Source organism: Natrix helvetica (genome assembly GCF_964273705.1).
Source record: "Natrix helvetica genome assembly, chromosome: 1".
Lineage (NCBI taxonomy): Eukaryota > Metazoa > Chordata > Lepidosauria > Squamata > Natricidae > Natrix > Natrix helvetica.
Window position 1 is genome coordinate 205,727,354 of NC_138548.1, and position 19,577 is coordinate 205,746,930.

At 42.0% G+C, this 19,577-nt stretch overlaps 1 long non-coding RNA gene across 1 annotated transcript in view; it reads left to right on the forward strand.

The window, feature by feature from the left end:
• The window catches only part of LOC309384999, an 83,351-nt gene that overhangs the window by 29,710 nt on the left and 34,064 nt on the right, over nt 1–19,577 (forward strand). The gene's annotated exons all lie outside the window — the stretch shown is intronic.

Sequence of the window (19,577 nt, forward strand, 5' to 3'; positions counted from 1 at the left end):
TGGAGACTTGTGATAGGAACCCTGCAGCCATCTTTTATTAAAGTAGCTGCTGCTGGGACTTTTGAATCTCTTTTCTCCCGGAACATTTGCATGATGAGTTTATTTGATAAACCTTTCATGGACTCTCCCACCTGCTAATTGCTTGTGACTGGGGGAATACTCCTTTTCTCTTTCAGCTTCAGCAGAATCTCTTATGCGTATCTGATTGGGCAGGATCTTGAGCTTCCTTCTGTGATTTTCACAATCTGTGATGCTATAATTGTGGCGTTCCGTTTCATTTGTCTTCACGTGTATTACAAAAAACAGGATAATTGTCAGTGGACCTGATAAGTCTCTGAACAACTTCTGTCATAGCTTTGCTCTTGGCAGGCAGCATATTTCGGAAGCAGATAAGTCCAATCAGCATATGCTTGTTTCAGTTCCCCAGGGTAGGAACTCGCCAAACACAATGACACTACTCTTTGCCTTCGTAAAACCACCAACATTTCTCCTACTTGTCTCTTTTCTTGCTCTGAACGCAGGAGCCTGTTTTACCTGCAAGGGCCTGAAAATTATTTTTGACCTCCAAATTGAGAATATCTTTTGCTTTTGACTCCCTTCCCTTCCCTTCCCTTGTAGCCTAGATGGCTCTCCACCATGGGGGGGGGCATTTCCACCCACCCTGGGCTCTGGAGGCTTTCCTTGAGTCTCGGGGGGGGGGGGGAAATGGCCTCCTCCGGGCTCCGGAGGCCCTCTAGAGGCTGGAAATGGGCCTGTGCCTTCTGGAACTTCTGGGAGGCCCGTTTTTCACCCTCCCTCAGCGTGGGCCATGTACTTACATGGCAACCCAAACGGGCTTTGTGGGGACTCCTGAGAGGGGCAGGGTAGGGTGGGCGGGGCCAGCCAGTGGTGGGATTTGCGGGTTCTCCAAACTGGGTAGATTGTTAGCTCCCCCCCGACATTAGAACCACTACTGACCTCCGCTCCTTCCGACAGAAATTGAAGACACACCTGTTCCGACTGGCTGGCCTGGCATAATTTACAACGTCTACCTCCTGGCATACATATTTTTTACTGGTTTTTAGAGGGATTGTCTCTTTTAAAGTTAATCTTACAGGATATTAGGGTTTTAAATTTTGTATATTCTGATTTATTTACTTAGCTGTACAGTTTTGCATATCTTTTTATCCTCCTCTCATATACATATATTTGTATCTATTTATTTAATAATTTTAATTTGTTGTATTTCTGATACGGACTGTACACCGCCCCGAGTCCCTTTCGGGAGAGGGGGCGGTCTATAAGCGCTAATAAATAAATAAATAAATAAATAAATAAATAGAGGTTCTCCTGAGCCTGTGCAAAACAACAGCAGCTCACCCCTGCTTCCCTCCCTCCCTTCTTCCTTCCTTCCTTTTTCTCTCTCTCTCTTTCTTTCTCTCTCTCTCTCTCTCCTTCCTTCCTTCCTTCCTTCCTTCCTTCCTTCCTTCCTTCCTTCCTTCCTTCCTTCCTTCCTTCCTTCCTCTTTCTCTCCCTCCTGATCCTGATCCTTTCTTATCAACTGTAGCTAAAATTAAGTCTCTCTTGAGTCCATGTTTAGCTAGTGGTGGCATCATGGTTCCTTAGAAATAATATGCCAGTGTTTTGCCACTCTCTTCTTCCAAGTTTTTACTTTTTTTTTACAGCACTGAGATGGCCTAATGAGATCAGTAGAACATTATTCTGCTTTTCTGAGATCAGGCTAGGTGAACCAAGTGCTGTCACCTGCTGAAATTTAAGTGCATTCAACTACAATAAAAAGAATAAATAGTAGGTTTTCTTCCTCTGCCAAATTAAGCATTACAATTACTAGGCCAGTTCTTGAAGGAGCAGTGGGGGCTACATTCGGTCTTTTTGAGAACTGTGGATGGCTCAGGAATATCAGGCTAGGCCACATTGCTTCAGCCTCCCATTGCCCCATTTGCCTTCTTTATAAATTTGCTAATGCCTATAACAACCAGTGACGTGCAGTCAGGGGAGGCAGGGGAGGCACAGCCTCACCACTGTCATCATGAAAAGAAAAGAAAATGTAAACGGGAAAAGGCGAGTGCTGAGGCGAGGCTAGCTAGCTGCTGCCTCAACATGAATGACTGCCTGTTTAAAAAAGCCTCTTAAAAAGCGCCCTCTACTATGAGGCAGGAGAACTGCATGTCTCACCTAGTCTGACTTTTTAGGTGTTTTATGATCGCTCGAGCAGAGTTAAGCGAGGGTTAAAAGCCTAAAAAATCCCAAGGTAGTTGAGGCACGCAGTTCTCCTGCCTCATAGTAGAGGGCGCTTTTTTAGAGGCTTCAATTCTGTCATTCTGTTTAAAGCTGCAGCGCCCTTCCCCCTCTCTTTCTCTGTTTCTGATGCCCCCCACCCCCACCCCACGCTCCCTCTTTTCCTTCAAATTTCCTTTTTTTTTCTTTAATAAATGCAATGCCAGTTGCCATTTGGATTGAGTCGTCTCTGTTGAGTTAACCTTGCATGAATTGCAAAGGGAAGAAGATTGGGGAGGGGGGGGGAATGCGAACCTACCAAAGCTTCCGACAAATAGGTGGGTTAGTCAGTGGGGTGTCGGAGGAGAGGAGAGAATGCCTGAGCTCTGCCACGGGTGAAATAAAGTGCTTTCCCTAGCGAGCTTTCCCCCGTGGTCCGGGCCAAGCTGCAAATGATCGATTGTCGGCTGCGGCTCAGATCTGGCGCTTCTTGGTGGGCTGGAAGGCGAAGGGGAAAAAAGTATTTTGCCATGCTGGGAAACGTCATGGCAAAAGAAGCAGCTGGTGAGGTTGCCAGGAGAGAGCCTAGGAGGAAAGGTGCGCGCGCAGAGGAGAGGAATCTAAGGTGAAAACAGCATGTGGCTCTCCCCGATGAGCTTCCTCGCCCCTCGCTGCTTTTCTCCGGTTGCTGCGTTTTGTTGGAAGTTGCCCCCCCGCCTCCTGGAGCATGGATGCAAATTGGCAATAGCGCTTTTTATTATCCGAGGTGAGCTAATAATAGAATCCAGTCATTTCTGCTGAGCTAAGGCCACACTTATTCCCTTTTAACCACCTGAGGTTCCTTTGGTAACAGACAGGGATGGTTGCTCCCTCCCCATAAGCTCCAGGAGGAACATGTTTATTCTTCATTGTTTTCTAATTTCTACCCACCCCTACCTGCCATTGAGGGCTTTATGCATACTGTTGCTGAGGGATACACTGGGATAAAGAGTAGGAATTCCTCCTCCCCCCTTGCCTTTCATCTCTCCTCCTCTTCCTCCATTCCGAATTAAATAGTGCCTCACCAACCATAAACCTCACCACACGTCACTGATAACAATAACCTTAGGCACTCGGTGGCTCAGTGGCTAAGAGGCTGAGCTTCTTGATCAGAAAGATCAGCAGTTTGGCAGTTCGAATCCCTAGTGCTGCATAACAGAGTGAGCTCCCGTTACTTGTGCCAGCTTCTGCCAACCTAGCAGTTTGAAAGCATGTAAAAATGCAAGTAGAAAAATAGGGACCACCTTTGGTGGGAAAGTAACAGCACTCCATGCGCCTTCGGTGTTTAGTCATGCTGGCCACATGACCATGGAGATGTCTTCGGACAGTGCTGGCTCTTTGGCTTTGAAACAGAGATGAGCATCGCCCCCTAGAGTCGGGAATGACTAGCGCATATGTGGGAGGGGAACCTTCAACCTTTACCTTATAACAACCACCACAAAATCCTCCTGTCTCCATCACTTTCTTTATAAGAAAGTTGACGATTTAACTTGCTGCCTCCTGCAAGAGCCGGAGTGAAGAAGCAAAATTCACGAGTCAAGAGGGACAAAGGGAGTGCTTTGACTGTGAATATCAATAATATAAATTCATTAACAGCAAACTCTCTAATGTAGAGCCCAGACATGGTTCCAGAACAGATCCCCAAGAAACCCTGTCTGAGATTAAGCCCCCAGTTTTATTTATTCTTGTGGTGGGCTGGTGATTTGAAGCTTTAATCTTTAACATTTCAGATAAAAAATAAATCTGCAGGGATTTTTTTTTAAAAAAAAATCCAGCATATCACAAAATGAGCAATGAATAAAACTTTAACTGGTGCAGGGAGAGAGAGAGAGAGAGAGCTTATTTATGGGTTTCAGCTGAAATTTGTTCTGTGAGGGCCCAGAGGGGGGAAATCGGTGCTGCATACAGATGAGTTTCTGGACCGGTTTGATGGAGACGAGGTTATAAATCGTAGTTGCCAAATCCTTTCTTTCCCTCTTTTTCTTTCCCATTTCGACATTATTTTATTTTATATATTCCTTTTGTGTTAGTTTTACCTTTTATTATTATTTATCCTGGTCTTATCGATTCTCAGAAGAAATTAAGATTCCTGAAGTCTTTGGATGACCTCATCATTTGCCGTTGTATGAGAAGGGCAATGTAACAACACAGGACCATCCAAGGGATTTCTGCACAGCTCTGCTCCTGCCAGATTCTACCAAGCTTGAGATAATTCAAAAGCATCTGGACTTTGTCTGGAGAGAACATTGTTAGAAATAAAGCAACCCTTTCTCATTCTGCAGCCACTGATGGATGTGTAAATTGCCTATGTCAAGCAGCATACAAGATCGAAGCAAAAAGAACCGTATAGATTTCAATCAAGGCATTTTTTAAGGCTAATTTGGAGTAAAAACTGTCTCAGAAACTGTAAGAGGAGTTTCCGAGACTCTTTTAGTTCATTTAGTGACTGTTCGAAGTTACAACAGCACTGGAAAAAAATGACTTACGACCATTTTTTCACACTTATGACCATTGCAGCATCCCCATGTGACTTACATTCGGAGGCTTGACAACTGATTCACATTTATGATGGTTGCAGTGTCCCGAGGCCATGTAATCCCCTTTTGCAACCTTATTGACAAGCAGAGTCAATAAGGAAACCAGATTTGCTTAACAATCATGTTACTAATTTTACAATTGCAGTGATTCCCTTAACAAATGTGGCAAAAAAGGTCATAAAATGGGGCAAAGCTCATTTAACAGATTTCTTACTTAGCAACATAAATTTCAGGCTCAAATGTGGTTGAGGACTACCTGTAATGAGTAAATTAAGGCAAAATTTCATTGAATGATTTGAACAACTCTGTAGATTTCTCCCTACCTGGGCTGTTTTATGAGATTGGTGATTTATCATCTGTCTCTTGATTTTTTTTTAATATCTACTCTGTATACTATTGAATGAAGGAGCATGCACATACTTGAGAGTGAGCCTTGTGGATGTCTCTTCCAGTCAGTAGCCCTACTAGATGGGATACTTTTTTCTTTGTACTGGAGATTTACAACATTGAATCCATTATAAAAGTATAAACTGAGCAGCAAATTAGAGGAAAGGGAAGAACACTCAGGCAGGGTCAATTCAAAAGTAGCATTGGTCTGAAATCTAAGGATGGGTTCTTCCTAAATTAGTTTCTGTACTGATTCCAACAAAGTTATCCCTTTTCCAATTGTTGGTGGGCAATCATATGAAGGAATGCCAACCTTGGGAATAGCAATTTAGATTGTAAGTAGAATGTATCAGATCCTGGGGAATGCCATGCTGAAAACTTTATTCTATCTATCTATCTATCTATCTATCTATCTATCTATCTATCTATCTATCTATCTCTCTATCTCTCTATCTCTCTATCTCTCTATCTCTCTATCTCTCTATCTCTCTATCTCTCTATCTCTCTATCTCTCTATCTCTCTATCTATCTATCTATCTATCTATCTATCTATCTATCTATCTATCTCTATCTCTATCTATCTATCTATCTATCTATCTATCATCTATCTATCATCTACCTACCTACCTACCTACCTACCTACCTACCTACCTACCTACCTACCAACCTACCTATCTAGTCAAACAGGTATGAGATAACAGGTATAAGTATAAACCTGGACATGAACACAGGAAATGGGTATGAATAAATGGGGACAGTAAGACAGGGAGGGTAGGCACGCTGGTGCCCTTGTGCACGCCACCTTACAGACCTCTTAGGAAAGGGGTGAGGTCCACGCCAGACAGTTTAAGGTGAAAGTTATGTGGGTTTGAGGATGTAACAGCAGAGTTGGGTAGTGCATTCCAGGCATTGACCACTCTGTTGCTGAAGTCATATTTTCTGCAATCAAGTTTGGAGCGGTTTACCTTGAGTTTGTATCTATTGTTTGCCTTTGTATTATTGCAGTTAAAGCTGAAGTAGTCATTGACAGGTAGGACATTGTAGCAGACAATTTTGTGTACTATGCGTAGGTCAGACCTTAATCAGCGTAGTTCTAGGTTCTCCAAGCCCAAAATTTCAAACCTGGTGGCATAAGGTATTCTATTGTGAGCAGAGGAGTGGAGTACTCTTCTTGTGAAATACCTCTGGACTTGCTCGATTGTATTCATGTCCGATATACAGTGTGGATTCCAGGCAGATGAGCTATATTCGAGAATTGGTCTGGCAAAAGTTTTGTATGCTCTAATTTGTAGTACAAGATTACCAGAGAAGAAGCTTCGCAAAATTAGGTTAAGAACTCTTAATGCCTTTTTGGCAAACATACAACTTTTTGGCAAACATATTCTGCACAAACATATAACTAGGTTTCTTTGTGCAAGGAGTTAGAATCTTCCTGCGAGTCTGCAGATGCACAGAAATACATACACAGATGAACAGCCATTACTCAATAGCTTGCTAAAGATACTGTTACTGCAACTGGCTTCTCCAGTTGGTTTGGATGATGAAAACAGACTGCAGTCTTTGATGGAAAGGTGTAGAAAGAGGGTGAGGGTTCATCCTCTGAGCTTGTGGGTGGCTTTACCACCAGACTAGGTAACATCTTTAGCAGAGTTTAGGGGATGTCAGTGTCATTGTTCTGTTTATAAGGGCTTCAGGTGTGGGTGTGTCAAGAGAGGGTCTTGTGATGGGTCTTTTGAAAAGGAGATTACATCAGGTCAGGGTCTTTGGGAGGTGAACTGCTGGTGTGTGTGTGGGGGGGTTGTGGGGTTGTTTGAGGGTCAGTGCTGTTTCTGGTTGGCTGTGTGGTTGATTTGGACTCTGGAGTTCCAGGGGTTTTTAGGCTGGTTGTAGGTCAATGTGTCTGTTGATGGAATTGCTTGTGGAGTGCCAGGCTTCGATGAACTCAAGAGTATGGTGGGTGGTAGCGTGGCCAATGAATTTTGTGTTGCTTCAATCAAACTGGTGACATTTGGTATCAGTATAGGTAGAGATTAAGGATTTGGGATCATGGTGTTTGACTTCCAGTCAGTGTAGAAAGGAGTAGAAAGGGCCCAGGCAGGTGACAACCCATCGCTCATAGTCAGTGATGGAAACAAATTCAAATGCTTAACAAAAACATGTTTCTGGAAGATCTGCTCTCTCACTCTCACTAACAAAAAATGACAGAATGAATGAAACAATTCCAAAACTGCCACCAATTCAGTGACACTCTTGGCTTCATAGAATATCTGAATATTGAAAAATAAAAGCCAATTGGCCTATGCATTTTGGATTTAATCCACTCGCAAGATGTGCAAAATGTTATTAAGGATGTATTAGTGCTTATTTGTATTAGGAAAGAGATACAATCAGAGTGCTTGCATTGTTCCTTCTCTACCGCTAATGGCAGCTTTGAAGGAGGAAATTAGGAAAAGAAAGGTCTCACAGTTGTACTTGGTGCCTGGTGACTTATATGAATGTGAGTAGTATTTTTGACATGATACAAAAGATTTGCCATTGCCTTATTCTGAAATGATTTTTCAACGTCCCAGTTTTGGTGATTCTTCCCAAAGGGTTAAGTACTAATCATGGCTAACACTGAACATTTTTTGGGATCATCCAAATATGGTTAGTAGCTGCCATATATGTAGACTTCATAGACAAGAGCATCTTTAATTTAGGAAATAGTGCAGATGGGAGAAATTTGTCACCAGTGGCCACGCTGCAGTCCCAACCCAATTTTTGGGAAGCTCCAAACACACTGAAGAAATCTATGAAACTAACTGGCACACTTTGGAGTACACCCCAAAGGTGCTTTTTCAACTGGACTTTCTGGTTTTTCTTTGAAGACATTTCACTTCTCATCCAAGGAGCTTCTTGAAAAAGCACCTTTGGGCTATACCATGATTTGGATGAGAATCTCCATAGACACTTTGGAGAAGATTACTCAGAGCAAAAGAAAACAAAAGTATTAATTCATTTATTTTTATTCCACCTTTATTATTCATACGAATAACTCAAGGTGACAAATATACTTGATATTCCCTCCTCCCATTTTTCTCACAATAACAACAATGTGAGATGAGTTGGGCTGAGAGAGAAAGTGACTGACCCAAAGTCGCCCAGCCGGCTTTCATGCCTAAAACAGGGCTAGAACTCACAGTCTCCTAGTTTCTAGCCTGGTGCTTTAACCATTAGACCAAAATTTATCTAAATTTACATGTTATACATCTATTTTACTTTATAAATTTCTTTTTTTTTAAAGGAATCCACTTTTATACTCTAAAGTATAAAATATAAAAAGGAGGGGGATTTTTCCTCCTCTGGTAATATCAACATCCTCATCCTCACCATTCAATCTTGACAAGGAACTAACAAGAAATCCATCTCTGGCCAGATCCTCTTCCTCTCTTAGGTTTTCAAAGTGTTCCCCTTGGGAGAAGAACATTTCCTATTTTCATCCAGAGCCAAACTTAGAGAACCCCTGATAGGATAGCTAGGTTGAGGTCTTAAAGGAGCTATAAATGTCAGACTTTTGAATCATACAGGGGAGGAAAATGGACTAAAGGTTTCTACATTTATGCCCAGCAGATGAAACTGCCTTTACGGGTAAGCATATGAAGCTTCTTCTTCTTCTTTTTTTTTTTGGCCATGTTTTCCATTTTGCAATTTGGCAAGGCAGGGACCTTACGGTGCAATAAATTTTCACGGTACTGAACTAAATTGAGACATGACACAGATATGCTAGGAATCTGTTATGATCTAAAACATGTTGCTACTCGGTAGCAATCAGCTCTAACTTGGCTTTCACCTTCAGTTCAGTCTCCCCTGAGATTTCCAGGGTGAAAAACACAAGGAAGAAATGACTGTGGGAAATGATTCTCTCCCCCTCTCTTCAGCCCTACCACATCATTTCTCCCCCCGCCCTTTTTTTCTTCTTCTTCTCCTCTCCATTCCCATTTTCTCCCTGGGTCGCTGCCATTGATCTATGCTAATCAAGCCCCTTTAATCATGAGCTGCCTCCACCAGGGAATTGAGCCGCTCACTTCCAATCTACTCCTCGTTTCAAAGCAATCTTCTAGTACTACCCCTGCGGAGGATGGGAAGTGAGGGTGGGGGCCCACAGCAATTTTTAAAAATGTAAATCTCTGTCTATGCTCTGTTATGGGACTCCCTATCAATAGCTCTCGTGGAAAATGATTTGGGACTCAGACGCTTTTTTCCTTCGTAGGAATGTCCCATAACGCTTAAAGTAATCTGTGCTGTTCGTCTTTACCTTCCAACTGAGATCTCAAGAACAGCAATGATGCTGAGGCAGGGCTTTCTCGATGTTTGTGGCACCGAGTTTGTGAAGCTTGCTCTTCTGGGAGCCGTCTTTTATATTAGTTTTTTGCCATTTCATATTTAGTTTTTATTTCGGAGAATTGAGCTGCAAGTGATAAGGAAGCTGGGAAGAGCTGATACTCCTCCTGCTCATTTTCTGCTCCTTCCAAAATAAAGTTGGGTTGCTTCTTGAAATTATTTTACTTTACTTCATGAATCCCCATAGAATCTGTAGAGGGAGGGGAGGGGAGGAAGAGGAGATGAAGGGAAGGAGTATAACCAATAAAGTCTCTATCTTTGTGTGTGTGTGTGTGTGTGTGTGTGTGTGTATACACACACATACATACATATATACAGTTATATATGTATATGTAAAATATACATTTATTTATGTTCCAATATCTCAGGGGTTGCCACAAAGAAGAGGGAGTCAAGTGATTCTCCAAAGCACTTGAGGGCAGGAAAAGAAGCAATGGGTGGAAACTAATCAAGGAGAGAAGCAACTTAGAACTGAGGAGAAATTTCCTGGCAGAACAATCAATCAGTGGAACAACTTGCCTCCAGAAGTTGTGAATGTTCCAACACTGGAAGTCTTTAAGAAGATGTTGGATAGCCATCTGTCTGAAATGGTGTAGGGTTTCCTGCCTAAGCAGGGGGTTGGACTAGAAGACCTCCAAGGTCCCTTCCAACTCTGTTATTCCATTCCATTCCATTCCGGACTGATTCAATGCCCTACCCCCACCCTCAAATCTATAAGCAAACCAGCTTTTTCTAGCTCATATATGCTGGAACTCTGAAATGGTTGACAATTCTACTGAAGTCAAAATATGTGCAAACTTCTGTCTAAATAGGGAAGAATAGATGTATAATATCTACATTCTCCCACAATTTAAGTCTTTAATTCCAATCTATTTTGTTTACAAAGAAATTTGAAAATTTTGGCCACTATCTATATTTTTTCAAAGCATGCTGCACTCATTTGCACTTGTCACATAGGTACAGCTTTTCACAAGCCTGAGAAATGTAAGTCCTATCCACTACTTGCCATAAAATTGTTAAAAATGAGAGGGGGGGAGGAGAGGGAGGGAGGGAGGGAGGGAGGGAGGGAAGGAGGGAGAGAGAGAGAGAGAGAGAGAGAGAGAGAGAGAGAGAAAGAGAGAGAGAGATGCAAAAATAGTTGAACATTGCCAATGCCCAGGAGTAGGATTGAGCAGAAATCTATAATCTTTGTGGTATGATAAGCTTTCATGACTGAGACTGTAAAATTTTTTTCTTGTCTCAAAATTTTCTTGTTTGTCTCTTAGATGCAGGATATCATGTAGGCAGTTGTGATATTCCTGATTTCCGTAGAATAACTCTAGGGTAGGCACATCTGTTCTCTGCTGCAAGATTTATAAAGAGCATATTTGGCAAGATTTTGGTTTCTTTGTGGTCTACTGGAAAAGTGGTCCATGTATCGAGGATGTAGGCTGACTAAAGACACTGAAGAACTAAAAGAAAACAGTGGAGCTGGAGAGTGGGAGAATAGATGTATCCAGTTCCCAGCAGCATCTGGAGGAAGGACATGTGAGCAAAGTGGCCAATGAATGGACTAAACGGGGGGGGGGGGAAGCATCCATGTGAAGAGGATAGCTTGGCAGTTGTAAAGTTGCTGAGAAACATAATCCAGGAACTAGCTTTCCAAGAGAGTTTAAGAAGTGTTATTCCCTCTTCTTCCCCCCCACCTTTGCTTTAGAAAAGGCTAGGACAGCAGAAAACAAAAATTAAACCCAAATTATCTTTGAAGGGAGTTAGTCTAACAAAGCAAAGTGATTTAGTAAAGGCCTAAAGGGAAGTAAGAGACTTGGAATTTGAATGCAAAAGATAATAACATTGAATGTAGTTTTGTAATCATAAGAAAGATAAGACCCTAAGAACTCACATTTATTCATAGATAGAATGAAAACATTACATTTTGAAAATATAAATTCAAATTCTTATAGTGACTCTATTTTTACTATGAGACCATAAAGTTGTTCAGTTGCCAGAATGTCAATTGATTGTCTGAAACTGTTGTTATTCCTTCCCACCCTTTAAAAATCCCAAACTCTTGAGGCCTCGCGAAATCCCTAAATGCAAATATATGTTAGCATTGTTGTGGTAGTTTTAAATAAAACAAATTCCTCCTTCTAGTATATGTACAATTTATTCAGAATTAGAATCCAGCTTCTGGTCTTATGAATTACAGTAGCTCTGATTTGCTGGGATTCAGTTTCAGTCACCTGGCCTTCATCCAACCATTACAATATTGAGACACTGGTCCAACATCTGCTCTACCTTGGATAGATATCTCTGACATGCCAGTTTCATCTGTGAGGAGTAAAACTCCAACTCAACATTGTTGAAGTGTTTGCAATGGCTGGTGGATCTCAATACACACAGAAGCAAGAGACCACATCCAAAAAAAGTAAAAGCATACTTTTATAATCATCCTATACACGTCACTTTATGCCACATCCATGGGTGATATTCACTTAGCTTCCCTACCGGTTCGCAAATGTGAGCGCGCGTTTTGACACTGCTTGTGGTAAGCTATGTGTTTGTCTGCATGAATTCTCTCAAAAGGAAACTGATATAAAATCAGGAGCATTTGTCATTTTAGACATCTCCCTGCTGTATAACAGCATCCTCCAATTCTGTACTGATCTGAAATTCTACTCAAAGGACCCCTCAAAATACAGAATAGAGGTCACTAGGTTTTATTTTTATTTGATTTCTTTATTCTGCGTATATGGCCACCCAGTTGCCAGAGGCCAGTAACATACTTCTTGCATATTAAAACAGGCTTGCATAAAATTCTGGCAAACGCCTAGGAGTTAGAGTCAGGGCTGTTCTAAAGGACAGCAAGGTTGGGGCGATCCAGATTTTGGGAGGGGAGGGTTGCTGGTCCATAGGGCAGGATTGCAATAGAAAAGAAACATCACCGTTTCATTGAAAGAATCCTGAGTTTACCAACTCTCTTTATGTTATTGGAAGCAGGGGAACTCCCATTCGACCTACCCATGAGGCCTGGAGGAGTAGCCAGGTCTTAAGGGCTTTCCTAAAGACAAGATAAGTTGGGGTCTGTGCTACATCAGAGGATGGGGATGGATGGAGGGGGGATTGTTTCAGAGAGCAGAGGTAACCATACAAAAGGTACTCTTCCTAGATCCCATAAGATGGCAAGACTTTAAAGAAGGAGCCTGGGGCATTTCTTCCTTGTGTGGGGCAGACAGATGTTCTTGGGCCATGAAGGGCTTCAACCATGATTACCAATACCCTAAATTGCATCTGGAAACCTAAACCATTCACTAAGGCTGCATTACTATTATTATTAGTCTTCTCATCGTTCCTATCACCCATCTCCTCCCACTTATGGCTGCAGGACTGTAACTTTGTTGCTTGTATCCTTATGATTTATATTGATATTGATTGTTTCCTGATTGCTTATTTGTACCTGATGACTATCATTAAGTGTTGTACCTTATGATTTTTGATGAATGTATCTTGTCTTTTTATGTACACCAAAAACAAATTCCTTGTGTGTCCAATCACACTTGGCCAATAAAGAATTCTATTCTATTCTATTCTATTCTATTCTATTCTATTCTATTCTATTCTATTCTATTCTATTCTATTCTATTCTATTCTATTCTATTCTATTCTATTCTATTCTATCCTGTTCTATTAGTATTCATTGCAATTCATGCAGAAGTGGTGTTACTAGGTCACTGCCAAGAAGTCCCTTCTCCATTTCCATTGGAGGCTCCTTGAGGGCTCAATAGGAAAGGCAAAATAAATTATGGACTTCTCCAGCACTCTCCGATAAGATAAACAGCCGTGCAAGCAAGCCACAATGCATAATGAAAACCAATGAACAGATGGATGCCCCCTGGTCTCCTTCTTCTGGAAGGGTACCCTTGACAGGACTCAGCAGGCCAAAGAGTAATCTAACCATCCAGGCAGATGTAGGTCCTTTTCCAAAGGTGGAGTTAGTGCTGCAGTTCAAGAATAAAGAGAAAATGCCAGATCTACAGGTAATCCAGTGAAGAAAGAGGAGGATGGTGGAGAGAAAAACTTTGGTGGCAAAATGCTCAAGAATGTATGTGAAGAACTCCAGAGAGAATCTTAGCCAGGGCAATCTCAATTTTGGCAATGTAACACCAGTGTTATAAATGAACATCCTTAGTTCATTGTAAACATTCTTAATCAACTGCAAAACAAACCAGCAGAGGAGAGAGGTCACCTTAGGCCAGGCATGTCCAAAGTGCGGACCGGGGGGCCAAATGTGGCCCTTTTTCAAATTTCAAGCGGCCCGCAGCCTCTTCTCCCCACTGGAGTTATTTGTTTAGTCTTTCATAAAATACCGTATTTTTCAAAGTATAAAGATGCATCTTTTTCCCCTCAAAAAAGAGGCTAAAAATCTGGGTGCACCTTATACATTGAATACAGCAATTTTTGCCTCCCAAAACTCTGCCCCCTTCACCAAAATGGCTGTGCATAGCCTTTAGGAGGTTTTCAGAGTGATCCTGGGGGCTGTGGAGGGCATAAATGAGCAAAAAACGGGCCATTTTTTGCTCAACTTTGCCCCACCTAGCCCCCAGGAGCACTCTAGAAGCCTCTTAAAGGCTATTCATGCCCTTTAAAAAAAAAGGCCCATTTTCGTGAAAAATGGGCCATTTTTGGGAGAGTGCAAAAACTTTTTTTTTAATTTGCCTCTTCAAAATCTTGGTGCGTCTTATACTCCGAAAAATACAGTAGTTAATTCGCATTTAACGTTAAGGGTTCAAAGAATGTCAGGCTGAATGATCGGCCCCACACATTTTCACATCACCAAATCTGGCCCTCCTTGCAAAAAGTTTGGACACCCCTGCCTTCGGCTATAGAAGAAGGACAAATGCATAGGAAGAGAAAGCGAATGGTTTGAATAGTGTTGTCTTCTTGAAGTGATGAGAGCTTATCTTGCTCCTATGAACCACTGCTTTAATGACTTCTATCAAGTGTAAGGCTAACTCCAACTTTTGGATTTGCTAAAACCTAGGGAAGAAATTGCAAGATGATCCACTAATGTAAGAAAAAAAAACACTTCATTTGTCTGGCTGCCCCCTGGTTCTTTAGTGTTGCAATAAATAAAGCATATCTCTACTCATATGCAAACTGTGTATACTTCATATGTCGCATTCACCTGACCTGAATTGACACCATATATTAATATGCCTAGTAATCTTCTGGGTCATAACTGTGGCAGCTGTATTACAAACATCTAATTCAATAGAGAGACTTGATCTGTCTTTCAAGAAAGACAGTGTACTGACAAAGTTTTAATTTTGAGTCCAAATGTCTAGAATATTTGGAAAACTGGAGGACAGAAACAAACTACCATATTTTTCAGAATATAAGATGCACCTTTTTCCCTCACAAGAGGGTGAAAATCTGGGTGCGTCTTATACACTGAATACAGCATTTTTAGCAAAATGGACGTGCAGAGGGTTTTGGAGGCTTGCAAAGTGTTCCTGAGGGCTCAGGAGGGTAAAAAAGAGCAAAAAATGGGCTGTTTTCGCCCTTCCAGGCCCCAGGATCACTCTACAAGGCTCCCAAAGCCTCTGCATGCCCTTTTTTTTTGCAAAACAATGGCCTGTTTTTTGCTCGTTTTTGCCCCCCCCCCAGCCCCATGGGAGCACTCTACAAGCCTCCCAAAGCTCTGCACCCCCCCCCTTTTTTTTTTTTTTTACAAAAAATGAGGTGTGCCAAGGGTTTGGGAGGCCTGCAGAGTGCAAATTTTTTTTTAAAAAAAATTACCTCTTCAAAATCATGGTACTCTGGTGCGTCTTATAGTCCAAAAAATATGGTACTTAACCCATTCTCCTAATCTGGCTTCCTCCTTTGTTACCTGAAATCAGCAGTCCACAATATTGTATTACCGTATTTTTTGGAGAATAAGACGCACCAGAGTATAAGTCGCACCAAGGTTTTGAAGAGGCAAATTAAAAAAAAAGTTTTTGCACTCTGAAACCCTCCCCAAAATGGCCTGTTTTTTGTGAAAATGGGCCTGTTTTTTTTTTCAAAAAAGGGCATGAATAGCCCTTAGGAGGCTTGTAGTGTGTTCCGGGGGAAGGGGGGGGCAAAAACAAGCAAAAAATGACCCTTTTTTGCAAAAATGGGCCCATTTTTTGTCAAAAAAAGGGCATTAGGAAGCTTATAGTGTGTTCCTGGGGGCTGGGGGCTGTTCTTTGCCCATTTCTGCTGTCCCCAGCCCCCAGGAGCTCTCTGAAAGCCTCCTAAAAGCTATGCATGGCCATTTTGGTGAAGGGGGTGGGGTTTCACGAGGCAAAATAATGTTGTCTTCAGTGTATAAGACGCACCCAGATTTTCAGCCTCTTTTTTGAGGAAAAAAGGTACGTCTTATACTCTGAAAAATACGGTAATTAATTCCTGACATATCTATTGGAGGCCAAGAATAAAACTGAACACATATGAACACATAAAGCCAATGCTTTTTTTTTTTTCTCTATAAGAAAATGATTCTCATTGTAGGAGACTTGGCCTGAGACTGTTCCACGCTGGAAAGAGACTAAAAGCTAATTGAACTCAAGCCCAAATCCTAATTTCAAATCTGAAAACAAACCCCACCTAAAGAGCATGCATGAAAGGCTGAGCGTATGCACGGATAGGGCACATGCTCACATTTGCAAACTGGTAGGGAAGGTAAGTGAATACCACCCCTGACTAGGATAAATAAAAATTTGATTCAGACAGCTGTGCAGGAAGAAATATTATTTATTCCTAAAAGCAAGGAGTTTACTTTTAGGCACAGCTGCTACAGAGAAATGGGGCACAGTAACAAAGGGAGGTTTAAACAGGGAGTTTGTCCTGGGTGTGGAAATGTCTACATCACAGTGTCAAACTCGCAGTGTCACGTTGCTGTCACGTGATGTTTTGAGATGTTTTTCCCATTCGCTGAGCTGGGGTAGGCGTGGCCTGCATGTGACACATCCAGCCCACGGGCCGCCAGCTTGACACCTTTGGTCTACGTGCTGATTCTAGGGTGACACTTGAGGTGTGTGTGTGTGTATGTGTAGGTCACTTATGATGCTTATTCTTGTGAATATGGAGTTCCACTAGGAGACCTAATTTAATTAACTCTATTTATGTTCCCAGACCTTATCCCTTTGATATGTCGATTAAGTCTGGGTACCTTATTTGGGGTTTTGAGGAAGTTTGAATAAAAGATCCCTCCCCCTGTTTGCTATTTTTACATGATTAGTTTCAGCTTGACTGTCAATTATCTGGTGGCGTTGCTGATTCTCCTTCCATTTGGATTCTGCTAATGTTTTAAGGGAAGATGGAAACGGTATAAAGAATAAAAGATATATTTGATGTAAAACCTCTCACAAGGCACTGCCTATTTCTTGACCTGCCACTCAAAATTGTAAAATGCCCATGCACCAGAATGATCCTCTGCTTTTTAAAAAGAGAGAGACGCGCTTATATTTGAGGCTGTACATAGCTCGGAAAGGACAGAGAATAAACGAGGAAGGCCATTATGTGTTTCAAGATTGACCGCTTCCCCAAACTAGCTGTTTCTCTGCCCAGTTAAATCTGCCAGGGCATCCAACTTATGATTCTTGGCCAGTGCCAGAAGCAATCCTGAATCAAAGTACGGTACTTGCAGAGAAGTATAACAAGGGAGTGAGCCTGCTTTTCACTGTGCCAGAAGCTTCATGAGGAAGAACAGGCATACAGATATATGTCCTACCCCCATCCCAATTACCCTTGTTTGCCTTTTCAGGAGCTACTGCACGCAAGTGTCAAACAGAAGAGAACAATATCTGTTTTCACAGGGGAAATCCAAGGAAAATCAACCTGGTCACTTTAATAATAGAGATAGTTAGACCTTCTGGTAACCATATATTGCAACATGTGCTTACTGGCCCTAATTCTTGTTCTCTGGAGGCTTTCGCTATTGCTTTCTTTCATCCGCCAATTGAAATGCATTCGATTTATAACTTGTCCACCACAACTTTCCCTTGCATCTGACAATCCACGACAGGGATTGAATGCTGAATAGACAGGGGTCCCTGAACTCTGGGCAAAATAATCAAGGTACAGATGGGGTAGAAAGGCAGACAATAAGGCCCGGGAATAAAGCAGCCATGGTTTCATTTTCTTTTGCAATTTACTGCTGTGACAGGCTATGTGGTGTCGGGATGAGTGGCTTGTGGGCTCAAGGGAAAGTCTTGGTCTTGCAGCCAAAAAATACTGCAGTGAATTGGACCCTGAATGTCCTAAACCCAAATAACTTAAGTGAGAAACCTGGTGATCACATTACATCAGTCGGTATTTGATCTAAACGCCTCAACTTCTGAACCAGCCTTTGCTAATTTGACTTCTCTGGGAGATTAGACCATAATGTTTGGACAACAGCTCCCATTGTCCCCAAACCATTATGGTTCTTGGGCTCCTATTAGCCCAGCTGGTGTGGACATTAGCTGTGGAAGTTGAGGGATATTGGGAATTGTAGTCCAATGAATCTGGAACAATACTGTAAATGACTGCAATGCATCAGGGGTTGACCTACATTTTATTATTGTTGGAAGAAATATCCATCTGGTTCCGTTCCAAGTGGGGAGAAAGATACTGGAATCATGGAGGCTGATTGGAAAGATAGTTTATTGATGGACAGGACAACATGGGTTTGAGGTCCTGGGCAGCTGACCACCTGGAGTGGAGAGTGAGGGTTATTTATGCTCTCTCTTGGGCTTTGCCCTTGAGCTTCCTGTTCCTGTGCAAGAAATGTATTCTATTGGCTGTAATCAGGTTCCCATGGGGCCATGTGGGGTCAGTTTGACTGAATCAAGTTTGGTCGAAGCCTGGAAGGTGATGCAATGTCCCCAGGTGATTTTGCAATGCAGTGAGCTCTGCTGCTAGATAATCATATTATGTCCAGAGGGTCATGTCTTAATGCCATCACCCTGGATCTGAAGGTCTTTTGTTTTGTAGATAGGCTGGCCCAGTCCATTTCAATGTACACCAAATATCTTCTGGTGGCTAGCAGCTGAAGCTCTGAGTTTCTGACTCCCTTAAGATTTCTATTTCTCTTCTTGGGGAAATATAATATTCTGCCTTTTTAATATTTCCTAAAATATTTTGTTTTTCTAGGAAGGGTGGGTGCTGACTTTCTACACTATTTAAAACCTATGACTGAGTTCCCAGCTGTCATTTGTAGCTTCATTACTGTAGTTTATTCTTCTGATAGTTTCAGTAGAGGAATTATTTGTGGGATTTGACAGTGGCAAGAGGCATGGGCAGGAGCTGGTAAAATACTGTCAGGAGATAGAGGATTTGTTATCAAGTTAACATTTAGGATCAGTTGTACAGCTTGAGGGGAACAGACCAGGTAATGTTCTAAGGAATCCGGGTGGTTGGCAATTGGCTCTCAGTATTATCACTACCATTTGGAGACCTTTAGTAAAAATCCTAGGTAAGATTACAGTGAAACTTGTTTTATTGGACTGACTACGGAGGAAGGATATCCATTATTCATAGATGCCCATTGAATTACCGTATTTTTCGGAATATAAGATGAACCTTTTTCCCTAAAAAAAAGAGGCTGGAAATTTGGGTGCGTCTTATACACTGAACACCACATTTTTTTGCCTCCCAACAACCCCCCCCCCTCACCAAAATGGCCGTGCATAGCCTTTAGGAAGCTTTTAGAGAGCTCCTGGGGGCTGGGGAAGGCAGAAATAAGCAAAAAAAGGGCCTGTTTTCATGAAAAATGGGCCATTTGGGGGGTCCCCCCCTCCCAGGGCACTCTGCAAGTTCCCTAAAGGCTATTCATTCCTTTTTGGGGGGAGAAACAGGGCCGTTTTGTGAAAAACTGGCTATTTTGGGGAGGTTAACAGAGTTCAAAAACTTTTTTCCCCTCTTCAAAACCTTGCTGCGTCTTATACTCAGGTGTGTCTTATACTCCGAAAAATACAGTAGTGAGAAAGTTATCACATAACTTTGATAACTGTGATAACTTTCGCATCATTT